Source organism: Pseudophryne corroboree, chromosome 5 (assembly GCF_028390025.1).
Source record: "Pseudophryne corroboree isolate aPseCor3 chromosome 5, aPseCor3.hap2, whole genome shotgun sequence".
In the NCBI taxonomy this organism is placed as follows: domain Eukaryota; kingdom Metazoa; phylum Chordata; class Amphibia; order Anura; family Myobatrachidae; genus Pseudophryne; species Pseudophryne corroboree.
In genome coordinates, this window is record NC_086448.1 from 143528092 (window position 1) to 143543074 (window position 14983).

At 47.8% G+C, this 14983-nt stretch overlaps 1 protein-coding gene across 4 annotated transcripts in view; it reads left to right on the plus strand.

Moving 5' to 3' along the window:
- The window catches only part of LOC134927391 (ATP-binding cassette sub-family B member 5-like), a 250582-nt gene that overhangs the window by 37514 nt on the left and 198085 nt on the right, over positions 1-14983 (plus strand). Inside the window, exon 2 of one of the 4 annotated variants that reach the window (XM_063921768.1) lies at positions 10248-10454. The exons of the other annotated variants lie outside the window; for them this stretch is intronic. The gene's annotated coding sequence lies outside the window, so the exon portion shown is untranslated. The remainder of the gene's footprint in view (positions 1-10247; positions 10455-14983) is intronic. 4 annotated transcript variants of the gene reach the window in all.

Below are 14983 nucleotides of genomic sequence, written 5' to 3' on the forward strand. Positions count from 1 at the left end.
AATGAAGGAAGCATTGAACATTTCTGACACTACAAGTACCACAAAGAAGGGTATTATGTGGGGTGTGAAAAAACTACCAATAGTTTTCCCTGAGTCAGATGAGTTAAATGAGGTGTGTGATAAAGCGTGGGTTTCCCCCGACAAAAAACTGCTAATTTCTAAAAAATTATTGGCACTATATCCTTTCCCGTTAGAGGTTAGGACACGTTGGGAAACACCCCCTAGGGTAGATAAGGCGCTCACACGTTTATCAAAACAAGTAGCGTTACCGTCTCCTGATACGGCCACCCTCAAAGAACCAGCAGATAGAAGGCTGGAAAATATTCTTAAAAGTATATACACACATACTGGTGTTATACTGCGACCAGCAATCGCTTCAGCCTGGATGTGCAGTGCTGGCGTCGCGTGGTCGGATTCCCTGACTGAAAATATTGATACCCTGGATAGGGACAATATACTGTTAACTATAGAGCATTTGAAGGATGCATTACTATATATGCGTGATGCACAGAGGGATATTTGCACCCTGGCATCAAGAGTAAGTGCTATGTCCATTTCTGCCAGAAGAGCGTTATGGACGCGACAGTGGTCAGGAGATGCGGATTCCAAACGATATATGGAAGTATTGCCGTATAAAGGGGAGGAGTTATTTGGGGCTGGTCTATCGGACTTGGTTGCCACGGCAACGGCTGGAAAATCCACCTTTTTACCCCAGGTCACTTCACATCAGCAGAAAAAGACACCGTCTTTTCAAACTCAGTCCTTTCGTTCCCATAAGTACAAGCGAGCTAAAGGCCATTCCTTCCTGCCCCGGGGCAGAGGAAGGGGAAAAAGACTGCACCATGCAGCCGCTTCCCAGGAGCAGAAGCCCTCCCCTGCTTCTGCCAAGTCTTCAGCATGACGCTGGGGCTTTACAAGCAGACTCAGACATGGTGGGGGCCCGTCTCAAGAATTTCAACGCGCAGTGGGCTCACTCGCAAGTGGACCCCTGGATTCTACAGGTGGTATCGCAGGGGTACAAACTGGAATTCGAGGCGTTTCCCCCTCGCCGGTTCCTGAAGTCTGCTCTACCAAAGTCTCCCTCCGACAGGGAGGCAGTTTTGGAAGCCATTCACAAGCTGTATTCCCAGCAGGTGATAATCAAGGTACCCCTCCTACAACAGGAAAAGGGGTATTATTCCACGCTGTTTGTGGTACCGAAGCCGGACGGCTCGGTGAGACCAATTTTAAATCTGAAATCCCTGAACACTTACATAAAGAGGTTCAAATTCAAGATGGAATCACTCAGAGCGGTGATAGCAAACCTGGAAGAAGGGGACTATATGGTGTCTCTGGACATCAAGGATGCTTATCTCCACGTCCCAATCTACCCGTCTCACCAAGGGTACCTCAGGTTTGTAGTACAAAACTGTCATTATCAGTTTCAGACGCTGCCGTTTGGGTTGTCCACGGCACCTCGGGTCTTTACCAAGGTAATGGCCGAAATGATGATTCTTCTTCGAAGAAAAGGCATCTTAATTATCCCTTACTTGGACGATCTCCTGATAAGGGCAAGGTCCAGGGAACAGTTAGAAGTCGGAGTAGCACTATCTCAGGTAGTGTTACGTCAGCACGGGTGGATCCTAAATATTCCAAAATCGCAGCTGATTCCAACGACACGTCTACTGTTCCTAGGAATGATTCTGGACACAGTCCAGAAAAAGGTGTTTCTCCCGGAGGAGAAGGCCAGGGAGTTATCCGAGCTAGTCAGGAACCTCCTAAAACCAGGCCAGGTGTCAGTGCATCAGTGCTCGAGGGTCCTGGGAAAAATGGTGGCTTCTTACGAAGCAATTCCATTCGGAAGATTCCATGCAAGAACGTTTCAGTGGGATCTACTGGACAAATGGTCCGGATCGCATCTTCAGATGCATCAGCGGATAACCCTGTCGACAAGGACAAGGGTGTCTCTTCTGTGGTGGCTGCAGAGTGCTCATCTACTAGAGGGCCGCAGATTTGGCATTCAGGATTGGGTCCTGGTGACCACGGACGCCAGCCTAAGAGGCTGGGGGGCAGTCACACAGGGAAAAAATTTCCAGGGCTTGTGGTCAAGCATGGAAACATCTCTTCATATAAACATTCTGGAACTAAGGGCCATTTACAATGCCCTAAGTCAAGCGAAACCCCTGCTTCAGGGTCAGGCGGTATTGATCCAATCGGACAACATCACGTCAGTCGCCCACGTAAACAGACAGGGCGGCACGAGAAGCAGGAGGGCAATGGCAGAAGCTGCAAGGATTCTTCGCTGGGCGGAAAATCATGTGATAGCTCTGTCAGCAGTGTTCATTCCGGGAGTGGACAACTGGGAAGCAGACTTCCTCAGCAGACACGACCTTCACCCGGGAGAGTGGGGACTTCACCCAGAAGTCTTCCACCTGATTGTAAACCGTTGGGAAAAACCAAAGGTGGACATGATGGCGTCACGTCTAAACAAAAAACTAGACAGATATTGCGCCAGGTCAAGGGACCCTCAGGCAATAGCGGTGGACGCTCTGGTGACACCGTGGGTGTACCAGTCAGTGTATGTGTTCCCTCCTCTGCCTCTCATACCAAAAGTACTGAGAATCATAAGAAGGAGAGGAGTAAGAACGATACTCGTGGTTCCGGATTGGCCAAGAAGGACTTGGTACCCGGAACTTCAAGAGATGCTCACGGAAGACCCGTGGCCTCTACCTCTAAGAAAGGACCTGCTCCAGCAGGGGCCTTGTCTGTTCCAAGACTTACCGCGGCTGCGTTTGACGGCATGGCGGTTGAACGCCGGATCCTGAAGGAAAAAGGCATTCCAGATGAAGTCATCCCTACCCTGGTCAAAGCCAGGAAGGATGTAACTGCAAAACATTATCACCGCATTTGGCGAAAATATGTTGCGTGGTGTGAGGCCAAGAAGGCCCCTACAGAGGAATTTCAACTGGGTCGTTTCCTCCATTTCCTGCAAACAGGACTGTCTATGGGCCTAAAATTAGGGTCCATTAAGGTTCAAATTTGGGCCCTGTCGATTTTCTTCCAAAAAGAACTGGCTTCAGTACCTGAAGTTCAGACATTTGTAAAAGGGGTACTGCATATACAACCTCCTTTTGTGCCTCCAGTGGCACCTTGGGATCTCAATGTTGTTTTGAGGTTCCTTAAGTCACATTGGTTTGAACCACTCACCACTGTGGACTTAAAATATCTCACATGGAAGGTGACGATGCTGTTAGCCCTGGCTTCAGCCAGGCGTGTGTCAGAATTGGCGGCTTTATCATATAAAAGCCCTTACTTAATTTTTCATTCTGACAGGGCAGAATTGAGGACTCGTCCTCAATTTCTCCCTAAGGTGGTTTCTGCTTTTCACATGAACCAACCTATTGTGGTGCCTGCGGCTACTAGGGACTTGGAGGACTCCAAGTTACTTGACGTTGTCAGGGCCCTGAAAATATATGTTCCCAGGACGGCTGGAGTCAGAAAGTCTGACTCACTGTTTATCCTGTATGCACCCAACAAGCTGGGTGCTCCTGCTTCTAAGCAGACTATTGCTCGTTGGATTTGTAGTACAATTCAGCTTGCACATTCTGTGGCAGGCCTGCCACAGCCAAAATCTGTAAAAGCCCATTCCACAAGGAAAGTGGGCTCATCTTGGGCGGCTGCCCGAGGGGTCTCGGCTTTACAACTTTGCCGAGCAGCTACTTGGTCAGGGGCAAACACGTTTGCTAAATTCTACAAATTTGATACCCTGGCTGAGGAGGACCTGGAGTTCTCTCATTCGGTGCTGCAGAGTCATCCGCACTCTCCCGCCCGTTTGGGAGCTTTGGTATAATCCCCATGGTCCTTACGGAGTCCCAGCATCCACTAGGACGTCAGAGAAAATAAGATTTTACTTACCGATAAATCTATTTCTCGTAGTCCGTAGTGGATGCTGGGCGCCCATCCCAAGTGCGGATTGTCTGCAATACTTGTACATAGTTATTGTTAACTAAATCGGGTTATTGTTGTTGTGAGCCATCTTTTCAGAGGCTCCTTCGTTGTTATCATACTGTTAACTGGGTTCAGATCACAAGTTGTACGGTGTGATTGGTGTGGCTGGTATGAGTCTTACCCGGGATTCAATATCCTTCCTGATTATGTACGCTCGTCCGGGCACAGTATCCTAACTGAGGCTTGGAGGAGGGTCATAGGGGGAGGAGCCAGTGCACACCACCTGATCCTAAAGCTTTTATTCTTGTGCCCTGTCTCCTGCGGAGCCGCTATTCCCCATGGTCCTTACGGAGTCCCAGCATCCACTACGGACTACGAGAAATAGATTTATCGGTAAGTAAAATCTTATTTTCTCTAACGTCCTAGTGGATGCTGGGGACTCCGTAAGGACCATGGGGAATAGACGGGCTCCGCAGGAGACTGGGCACTCTAAGAAAGATTTAGTACTACTGGTGTGCACTGGCTCCTCCCTCTATGCCCCTCCTCCAGACCTCAGTTAGAATCTGTGCCCGGCCAGAGCTGGGTGCTTTTAGTGAGCTCTCCTGAGCTTGCTAATAAGAAAGTGTTTTAGTTAGGTTTTTTATTTTCAGAGAGCTTCTGCTGGCAACAGACTCTCTGCTACGTGAGACTGAGGGGAGAGAAGCAAACCTACGAACTGCGGCTAGGTTGCGCTTCTTAGGCTACTGGACACCATTAGCTCCAGAGGGATCGAACACAGGACCTGACCTTGTCGTCCGTTCCCGGAGCCGCGCCGCCGTCCCCCTCGCAGAGCCAGAAGACAGAAGCCGGCGGGTTGAAGCAAGAAGACGTCAAAATCGGCGGCAGAAGACTCCTGTCTTCATATGAGGTAGCGCACAGCACTGCAGCTGTGCGCCATTGCGCCCACACTAACCCACACACTCCGGTCACTGTAGGGTGCAGGGCGCAGGGGGGGGCGCCCTGGGCAGCAATTGATTACCTCCTGGCAAAAAGCAGCATATATACAGTTGGACACTGTTATATGCATGAGCCCCCGCCATTAATTTTACACAAAATCGCGGGAGAAGCCCGCCGCTGAGGGGGCGGGGCCTTCTTCCTCAGCACTCACCAGCGCCATTTTCTCTCCACAGCTCCGCTGAGAGGAAGCTCCCCAGGCTCTCCCCTGCACGATAGAGAGGGTGAAAAAGAGAGGGGGGGGCACATAAATTTGGCGTAAAAACAATATATACAGCAGCTACTGGGTTAACACTAAGTTACTGTGTGATTCCTGGGTCCTATAGCGCTGGGGTGTGTGCTGGCATACTCTCTCTCTGTCTCTCCAAAGGGCCTTGTTGGGGAACTGTCTTCAAATAGAGCATCCCCTGTGTGTGTGGTGTGTCGGTACGTGTGTGTCGACATGTCTGAGGTAAAAGGCTCCCCTAAGGAGGAGATAGAGCAAATATGTGTGTGAGAGGGTGTCTCCGTCGACAACGCCGACACCTGTTTGGATATGTGTAAGTGCTGAGGTGAATTTATTGCACAAAAGATTAGAGAACAGACAGAAAATCTACCCATGTCTGTCCCTATGTCACAGAGACCTTCAGAGTCTCACAATGCTCACTATCCAAAATAATAAACACTGATATCGACACGGAGTTTGACTCCAGTGTCGACTACGATAATGCAAAGTTACAGCCAAAATGGCTGAAAGGTATTCAATATATGATTATTGTAATAAAAGATGATTTGCATATCACTGATGACTCATTTGTCCCTGACACAAGGGTACACATGTTAAGGGGAAGAAAGCTGAGGTAAATTTCCCTCCTCTCATGAGGAAGAAGAGCGGGAATCTTCAGACAAGAGACTGCAGCTTCCCATAAAAGATTCTCAGGCAGTATCCTTTCCCCACTAGGGCCAGGATGTGATGGGAATCTTCCCCTAGGGTGTCACGTTTGCACAGAAGGTAGCACTAGCTATTCTCAGGGATCCTGCAGATAGCGTGCACATTCTAGTACACTACTCAGACCGGCGATTGTGTCGGCATGGGTTTATAGCGCTGTGGCAGCGTGGACAGGTACTTTATCAGCAGAGATTGAGACCCTAGTATGCATATAGATATATATATATATATTAAAGATGCTGTCTTAAGAGATGGGTATATATATAAGACATGCCCAAAGAGACATGGGTATACTGGGTCCTAGAGTCAAAGCTATGTCGATTTCTGCTTGACGTGTCCTGTAGAATATGCAATGGACAGATGATGCCGACTTAAGAGGCATATGGAAGGCTGAGGATTGTGTGGAGAAGGGTTTTTGGACCTGGTCTCCACAGCTATAGCTGGTAATTCTGATATTTTGCCTTATATTCCTGCACAGACTAGGAAAGCACAACGTTATTAAATGCAGCCTTTCGAATAAAGAAACAAGAAAGTCCGAGGTGCGTCCTTTCTTGCCAGAGGCGGGGGCAGAGAAAAGAAGCTGCACAACACAGCTAGTTCCCAGGAACAGAAGTCCTCCCCGCCTCTACAAAAATCCACCGCATGTCCCTGGGGCTCCACAGGCGGAGCTAGGCCCGGTGGGGGCACGCCTTCGTAAGTTCAGCCACAAGTGGGTTCACTCCCTGTTAGATCCCTGGGCAATAGATATTGTGTCTCAGGGATACAAGCTGGACTTTGAGAAGATGCCCCCTCACCGACGGCCCGGCCGGTTTCCCCCCACGAGAGGGAAACAGTGTTAACTGCAATTCACAAATTGTATCTTCAACAAGGTGGTGGTCAAGGTTCCCCCCCTTCAATAAGGAGGGGGTTATTATTCGACCACGTTGTAGTCCCGAAACCAGACGGTTCGGTCGGACCCATATTGAATTTAAAATCCCTGAACCCGAAAGGGTTCAAGTTCAAGATGGAATCGCTAAGAGCGGTTATTGCAAGCCTGAAAGGGGGAGATTTTATGGTGACTCGGGACATAAAGGATGCATACCTTCATGTCCCCATTTATCCACCTCATCAGGTGTACCTCAGAATTGCGGTACGGGATTGTCATTACCAATTTCAGACGTTGCCGTTTGGTCTCTCCACGGCCTTGAGAATATTCACCAAGGTAATGGCGGAAATGATGGTGCTCCTGCGGAAGCAAGGTGTCACTATTATCACGTACTTGGACGATCTCCTCATAAAAGCGAGATCAAGAGAGCAGTTGCTGAACAGCGTATCACTTTCTCTGGAAGTGTAACGGCAACACGGCTGGATTCTATATATTCCAAATTCGCAGTTGGTTCTTACAACTCATCTGCCTCTCCTAGGCATGATCCTAGACACAGACCAGAAAAGGGTTTATCTCCCGATAGAAGGAGCTCGTGACACTGGTCAGGAATCTATTAAAACCAAAACAGGTGTCAGTGCATCACTGCACTCGAGTCCTGGGAAGGAGGGTGGCATCATACGAGGCCATTCCCTTCGGCAGGTTCCATACGAGGACCTTCCAATGGGACTTACTGGACAAGTGGTCCGGATCACATCTTCAGATGCATCGGTTAATCACCCTATCCCCCAGAGCCAGGGTGTCTCTCCTGTGGTGACTGCAGAGTGCTCACCTTCTCGAAGGTCGCAGATTCGGCATTCAGGACTGGGTCCTGGTGACCACGGATGCAAGCCTCCGAGGGTGGGGGGCAGTCACTCAGGGAAGAAATTTCCAAGGGCTGTGGTCAAGGCAGGAGACTTGCCTTCACATCAATATCCTGGAACTAAGGGCCATATACAACGCCCTAAGTCAAGCGGAGACCCTGCTTCGCGACCAACCGGTTCTGATTCAGCAGACAATATCACCGCAGTGGCTCATGTAAACCGCCAAGGCGGCACAAGGAGCAGGGTGGCGATGGTAGAAGCCACCAGAATTCTTCGCTGGGCGGAGAATCACGCAAGCGCACTGTCAGTAGTGTTCATTCCGGGAGTGGACAACTGGGAAGCAGACTTCCTCAGCAGGCACGACCTCCACCCGGGAGAGTGGGGACTTCATCAAGAAGTCTTCGCGCAGATTGTAGGTCGGTGGGAACTGCCACTGGTGGACATGATGGCATCCCGTCTCAACAAAAAGCTACAGAGGTATTGCGCCAGGTCAAGGGACTCTAAGGCGATAGCTGTAGACGCACTGGTGACACCGTGGATGTTCCAGTCGGTTTATGTGTTTCCTTCTTTTCCTCTCTTACCCAAGGTGCTGAGAATCATAAGGAAAAGAGGAGTGAGAACAATACTCATTGTTCCGGATTGGCCAAGAAGGACTTGGTATCCAGAGCTGCAAGAAATGCTCACAGAGGACCCATGGCCTCTGCCTCTAGGGCAGGATCTGTTGCAGCAGGGACCTTGTATGTTCCAAGACTTACCGCAGCTGCGTTTGACGGCATGGCGGTTGGACGCCGGATCCTAGTAGAAAAGAGGGATTCCGGATGAGGTTATTCCTACGCTGATAAGGGCTAGGAAGGACGTGACGGCTAAACATTATCACCGTATACGGCGAAAATATGTTGCTGGGTGTGAGGCCAGGAATGCCTCTACAGAGAAGTCCAGCTGGGCCGTTTCCTTCACTTCCTACAGTCGGGAGTGACTTTGGGCCTAGAAATGGGGTCCATTAAGGTCCAGATTTCGGCCCGATCCATTTTCTTTCATACGAAACCTAGCTTCTCTACCTGAAGTTCAGACGTTTGTAAAGGGAGTGCTGCATATTCAGCCCCTTTTTTGTGCCACCCGTGGCACCTTGGGATCTTAACGTGGTGTTGAGTTTCCTGAAATCTCACTGGTTTGAGCCGCTTAAGACCATGGAGTTAAAATATCTAACGTGGAAAGTGGTCAAAAATTGGCGGCTTTGCCATGTAAAAGCCCCTATCTGGTTTTCCATATAGACAGGGCAGAATTACGGACTCGTCCGCAATTTCTGCCAAAAGGTGGTGTCATCTTTTCATGTGAACCAACCTATTGTGGTGCCTTCGGCTACTCGTGACTTGGAGGATTCCAAGTTACTAGATGTAGTCAGGGCTTTGAAGATTTATGTAGCCAGATCGGCTGGAGTCAGGAAACCTGACTCGCTGTTTATCCTGTATGCATCCATCAAGCTGGGTGCTCCTGCTTCAAAGCAAACTATTGCTCGCTGGATCTGTAACGCGATTCAGCAGGCTCATTCTGCGGCTGGCTTGCCGCCTCCAAAATCAGTAAAAGCCCATTCCACAAGGAAGGTGGGCTCTTCTTGGGCGGCTGCCCGAGGGGTCTCGGCATTACAGCTTTGCCGAGCAGCTACTTGGTCGGGTTCAAACACTTTTGCAAAGTTCTACAAGTTTGATACCCTGGCTGAGGAGGACCTTGTGTTTGCTCATTCGGTGCTGCAGAGTCATCCGCACTCTCCCGCCCGTTTGGGAGCTTTGGTATAATCCCCATGGTCCTTACGGAGTCCCCAGCATCCACTAGGACGTTAGACCAAAATAAGATTTTACTCACCGGTAAATCTATTTCTCGTAGTCCGTAGTGGATGCTGGGCGCCCGTCCCAAGTGCGGACTTCTTCTGCAATACTTGTATATAGTTATTGCTTAAATAAGGGTTATGTTATGGTTGCATCAGGTTTGTCTGATGCTCTGTTGTTGTTCATACTGTTGACTGGGTAAGTTTATCACAAGTTATACGGTGTGTTTGGTGTGACTGGTATGAGTCTTACCCTGGATTCCAAAATCCTTTCCTTGTAATGTCAGCTCTTTCGGGCACAGTTTCCTTAACTGAGGTCTGGAAGAGGGGCATAGAGGGAGGAGCCAGTGCACACCAGTAGTACTAAATCTTTCTTAGAGTGCCCAGTCTCCTGCGGAGCCCGTCTATTCCTCATGGTCCTTACGGAGTCCCCAGCATCCACTACGGACTACGAGAAATAGATTTACCGGTGAGTAAAATCTTATTTTTAGCGGCCAACACAGTGATATGGACCGGTAGCTGCAGGCCAAAGTAACCAAGACACATTCAGCGGCTTAGATACTTAGTAATAGTGATACAGGCGCATTCAGCAGCTCACCCTTAAAAGCAGAGAGGTGAGCCAGGGCCAAGTCTGGACCAAGTGATACAGCTAACCTAGCTAGGTTCATCATAGTGTTAGAGATTATGGACAATCTCTGCTAAGGAACAGTTCTTTAGATCCACCGTAATAAAGTACAGCTGGCTGGTAACACATTGGGCTCTGAGACTAACCAGGGAGTAATTAGAAAGATTTAGCAGTCTCCACAGTTACTGCAGCTGCATGCAAGGTAACATCGCTGCAATTTCTCACAGACAGAACTCCAACACCAAGCCCTCTGACTACACGGAATAAGCTGCCTTTCTTCTTGTGTGATTTCTCCGCTATTACTTTTAGCATACCCAGATTCAGTGATTAATCTCAGGAGATTGACTATCTAGAGAAAGTGCACTATAACTACGAAATATCTATATATACTTATATGAACATTACAGAGGTTACAAAGGGGCCCCAATTAAAAGGTAATTGTTATTGTGAATGCTATTGTAAATTTATGTTTTCTCTTAGTAGGATTGTTATTCTCTAAATATTGTGCATTGTAATACGGTTTTTTTTGTAAGCAACATATGTTGAGTATAATACGAATACTGTTTCGCTCTTGACTACTCGAAGTTTCACAGTAAAAGAAGTTACACTGAAGTGTTACAGTTGAATAAAATTCCAGTCTCTAGATATTGTCATTAATGTCTTTACAAAAAGGTATTTTAAAATAAAAGTGTATCCTAAATTGCACATGATACTTACCTTGGTGGGTATTACATATATACTGTATATATATATACATACAGTATATATATATATATATATATATATATATATACACACACATACAGTGTATATATATATATATATATATATACAGGATGCTTGTAGCGCATGCCATAATATCTTGATTTACTGTACAACAAGCTACTCTACTCCAATGATATTGATATGCCACCAAGCATTGTAGCGGAGGATGGCTGTGCATATACAGTATTTGCCAATTATAATAACCACTACATTAACAATTTGTTTGCACACCTCTATGAGTACAAGGCAAAATCAGCAATGCACTGTATGAGCCCATTGATGTGCCAACTAATTGAATGGGCCTGCGGCTGTTGCTGGGAAGCACACACTTCCTTTGAAGAAACGACCAGTCAGTTAGGTCGAGAAACATGTTGGCTTGGCATCTTTTTAAATTTGTAGCCGTTTACTCTATCAGCACACCATCAGAAGTTTTATGATTGAACTGTGCCACACCTGCACCCGATTGTTAAGAAGCTCCATATTCATCTATACAGCCGGAATGTACTGACATGTCTTCTCAGCATCAACTGCGCTTAAACCAGCATATCTCACTGCTGCACCTACAGCGAGAGCCATTTACGAATTTTACATTGCAGCGCCCTGATATACGGGCTGCCTACCGTGGTCGTGGACGCACGGCTCAACATTCATTTCCACTCATTTCCAGTCTATTCTGAACACCTAACAATATTGTTTTTAGGCCTAAAAGTTGCACCGAGGTGGCTGTATGATTGAGCTAGGCGACACAAGTGTGCGGCACAAACACCTGGCCCATCTAGGAGTGGCACTGCAGTGTCAGACAGGATGGCACTTTAAAAAACTAGGCCCCAAACAGCACATGATGCAAAGAAGAAAAAGAGGTGCAATGAGGTTGCTGTATAACTAAGCTAAGCGACACAACTACCTGGCCCATCTAGTAGTAGCATGCAGTGGCTGAATGTCGAAAGTGGCCCGCAATTTTTCAGTCCACTGACAGCGTCTCCTGCACAAGTGTGCTGCACAAACACCTAGCCCATCTAGGAGTGGCACTGCAATGGCAGACAGGATGGCACTTAAAAAAAACTAGTCCCCAAACAGCACATCATGCAAAGAAGTAAAAAAAGAGCAATGAGGTAGCTGTATGACTAAGCTAAGCGACACAAGTGTGCTGCACAAACACCTCGCCAATCTAGGAGTGGCACAGCAGTGTCAGACAGGATGGCACTTAAAAAAAACTAGTCCCCAAACACTCTTGTGGGTGACCCCAATTAACTTTGCGGTTTACCGCAGACCGCCAATTTCCCATCATTGGGTAGAATGGAGCTGCGCTAAGCTCCATTCTAGCCAGTGCGCTTCTCCTGATTAACAGGCTAGGAGCTCACAGCCAATCAGGAGAGCACCACATGGCTGGCGGGACCTTCAGTGACAGAAGTCACAGGGTGTCCCGGCATTCGGAGGAAAGGGGTTCCATGTGTAAACATGGAACCCCTTTAGGTGCGTGTATCGGGTTTTTTTTATTTTTTTTTTTATTCAAGTCCCTGGATTATTTCGTGAAAGAAGAGGACAGATCTTCACTGGATTGGTTGTAAGTATAATTTTATTTTTACAGGTACCCCGTGGATTCTACATGGACAAGTGGACATGATTCTCAGCGTTGGATGTAGGTATGTGAGTGTGTAAGTATGCCTGAATAAAATTTTACTTTCACTGTGTGTTTTTTTGGGGGTATTTTTGTTGTTGTAGAACTACAGGTACCAGCGGGCCCGTTATTTCCCCGCATGCAGGTACTTGTAGTTCTCCAAGTACCAGCTTGTGAGGGAGGCTTGCTAGGACTTGTAGTTCTACGTCAAAAAACAATATTCTCTTTTTACACAAACACCACCATTGGGTGCCTGGAGAGGGGGACCCCTTGATTTAAGGGGTCCCCACTCCTCCAGCGAACCCCGGCCAGTGGTGACTAGTTGAGGGGGTAATGCCACAGCTGCAGGGACCAGTATAAAAGTGTCCCCCGGCTGTGGCATTATCTCTCTGGCTAGTAGAGCCCAGTGCTGGTTTAAAAAATATGGGGGAACCCTACATCTTTTGTCCTCCGTATTTTTTGAACCAGGACCGGACGCAGAGCCCGGTGCTGGTTGTATAAATATGGGGGGAACCTACGCATTTCCCCCCCCTGTATTTTTACAACCAGGATCGGCTCAAAGAGCCGAGGCTGGTTATGCTTAGGAGGGGGGACCCCACGCAATTTTTTTTATTTACTTTAACACTTTAAATACTTTACACAATTAAGCCCTGCACGGATCTCAATGATCCGGCCGGGCTTCATTGTGTGATGTCCGGTAGTGTACTCCCGTAAATCACTACCCGACAATACGAAGGACATCGACATCGGTGAGAAAAACTCGGCAGCTTAGTAAATTCCAGAAAATTAGTTCAAAAATTTGCAGTAAAATACGCCTGATAAAATTCGAGATTAAACTCCCATCAAATCCTGGGAATCCATTTAGTACCATGGGGGTATAGATGGGTCCACTAGGAGCCTTGGGCACTTTAAGAATTTGATAGTGTGGGCTGGCTCCTCCCTCTATGCCTATCCTACCAGACTCAGTCTAGGAAACTGTGTCCGAGGAGACAGACATACTTTGAGAGAAGGATAGATAAGATAGTGGTGAGATTCCGAACCAGCACACACAAACAGAGGAAAGCTATGCTAACCCAACTTTAAACAGGAAGAGCAACAGTTGAACCAACAATACTTAACCATGTAACAGTGCAGGAAGAACGAAGCATCGGGCGGGCGTCCAGTATCCTCTATGGACTACGAGAAAAGGATTTACCAATAGGTAATTAAAATCCTATTTTCTCTTACGTCCTAGAGGATACTGGGGTTCCATTTAGTACCATGGGGATGTACCAAAGCTCCCAAACCGGGTGGGAGAGTGCTGAGGTTCCTGCAGAACTGATTGGCCAAACTGAAGGTCCTCAAACGTGTTCAAACCAGACCAAGTAGCCGCACGGCAGAGCTATAAAGCCGAGAAACCCCGGACAGCTGCCCAGGAAGAACCCACCGACCTAGTAGAGTGGGCCTGTACACATTTTGGAACCGGCAAACCTGCCGTGGAATAAGCATGCTGGATAGTGAGCCTGATCCAGCGTGCAATTGTCTGCTTTGAAGCAGGACACTTAATTTTATTGGGATCATATAGAACGAACAACGAGTCGGATTTCCTGTGACGAGCTGTTCTCTTTACATACACCTGCAAAGCCCTCACAACATCCAAAGACTTTGAAGTAGAAGAGGAGTCCGTAACAGCCGGAACCACAATAGGTTGGTTGATGTGAAACGCGGACACCACCTTAGGAAGAAATTGCTGACGAGTTTTGAGTTCAGCTCTGTTCTCATGAAAAATTAAGTAGGGACTCTTGTGAAACAACGCCCCTAGCTCCGACACACGTCTTGCTGAAGCCAAGGCCAACAGTGTGACGGTCTTCCACGTAAGGTACTTTACATCAACCTCCTGTAACGGTTAAAACCAGTCTGATTGGAGGAACTGCAGCAACAAACTGAAATCCCAAGGTGCCGTGGGAGGCACAAAGGAAGGTTGGTTGTGCAGAACACCTTTCAAAATTGTCTGGACCTCAGGGAGAGAAGCCAATTGTTTTTGAAAGAAAATGGACAAGGCCGAAATCTAGACTTTTATGGAGCCCAGACATAGGCCCTCATCCACACCTGCCTGCAGAAAAAGCAGAAAACATCCCAGGTGAAATTCCACAGAAGAATATTTTCTGCTCTCACACCAGGAGACGTATTTCTTCCAAATGCGGTGGTAATGTTTAGACGTTACCCCCTTCCTGCCTAGGATCATAGTTGGGATAACTTTGTTAGGGATCCCTCATCTGGCTAGAATCAGCTGTTCAACTTTCATGTCGTCAAACGTAGCCGCGGTAAGTCTTGTTAGGTGAATGGGCCCTGTTGCAGAAGATACTCGTAAAGAGGGAGAGGCCACGGATCTTCGAGTAGCATCTCCAGAAGGTCCGCGTACCAGGCCCTTCCTGGCCAGTCCGGAGCAATGAGTATTGCTTGAACCTTTTCCCTTTTTATTCTTTTGAGAATTCTTGGGATCAGAGGAAGTGGAGGAAACACGTACACCATCTGATAGACCCATGGAGTCATCAGAGGGTCTACCGCCACTGCCTGTGGATCTGTCGACCTGGAACAATA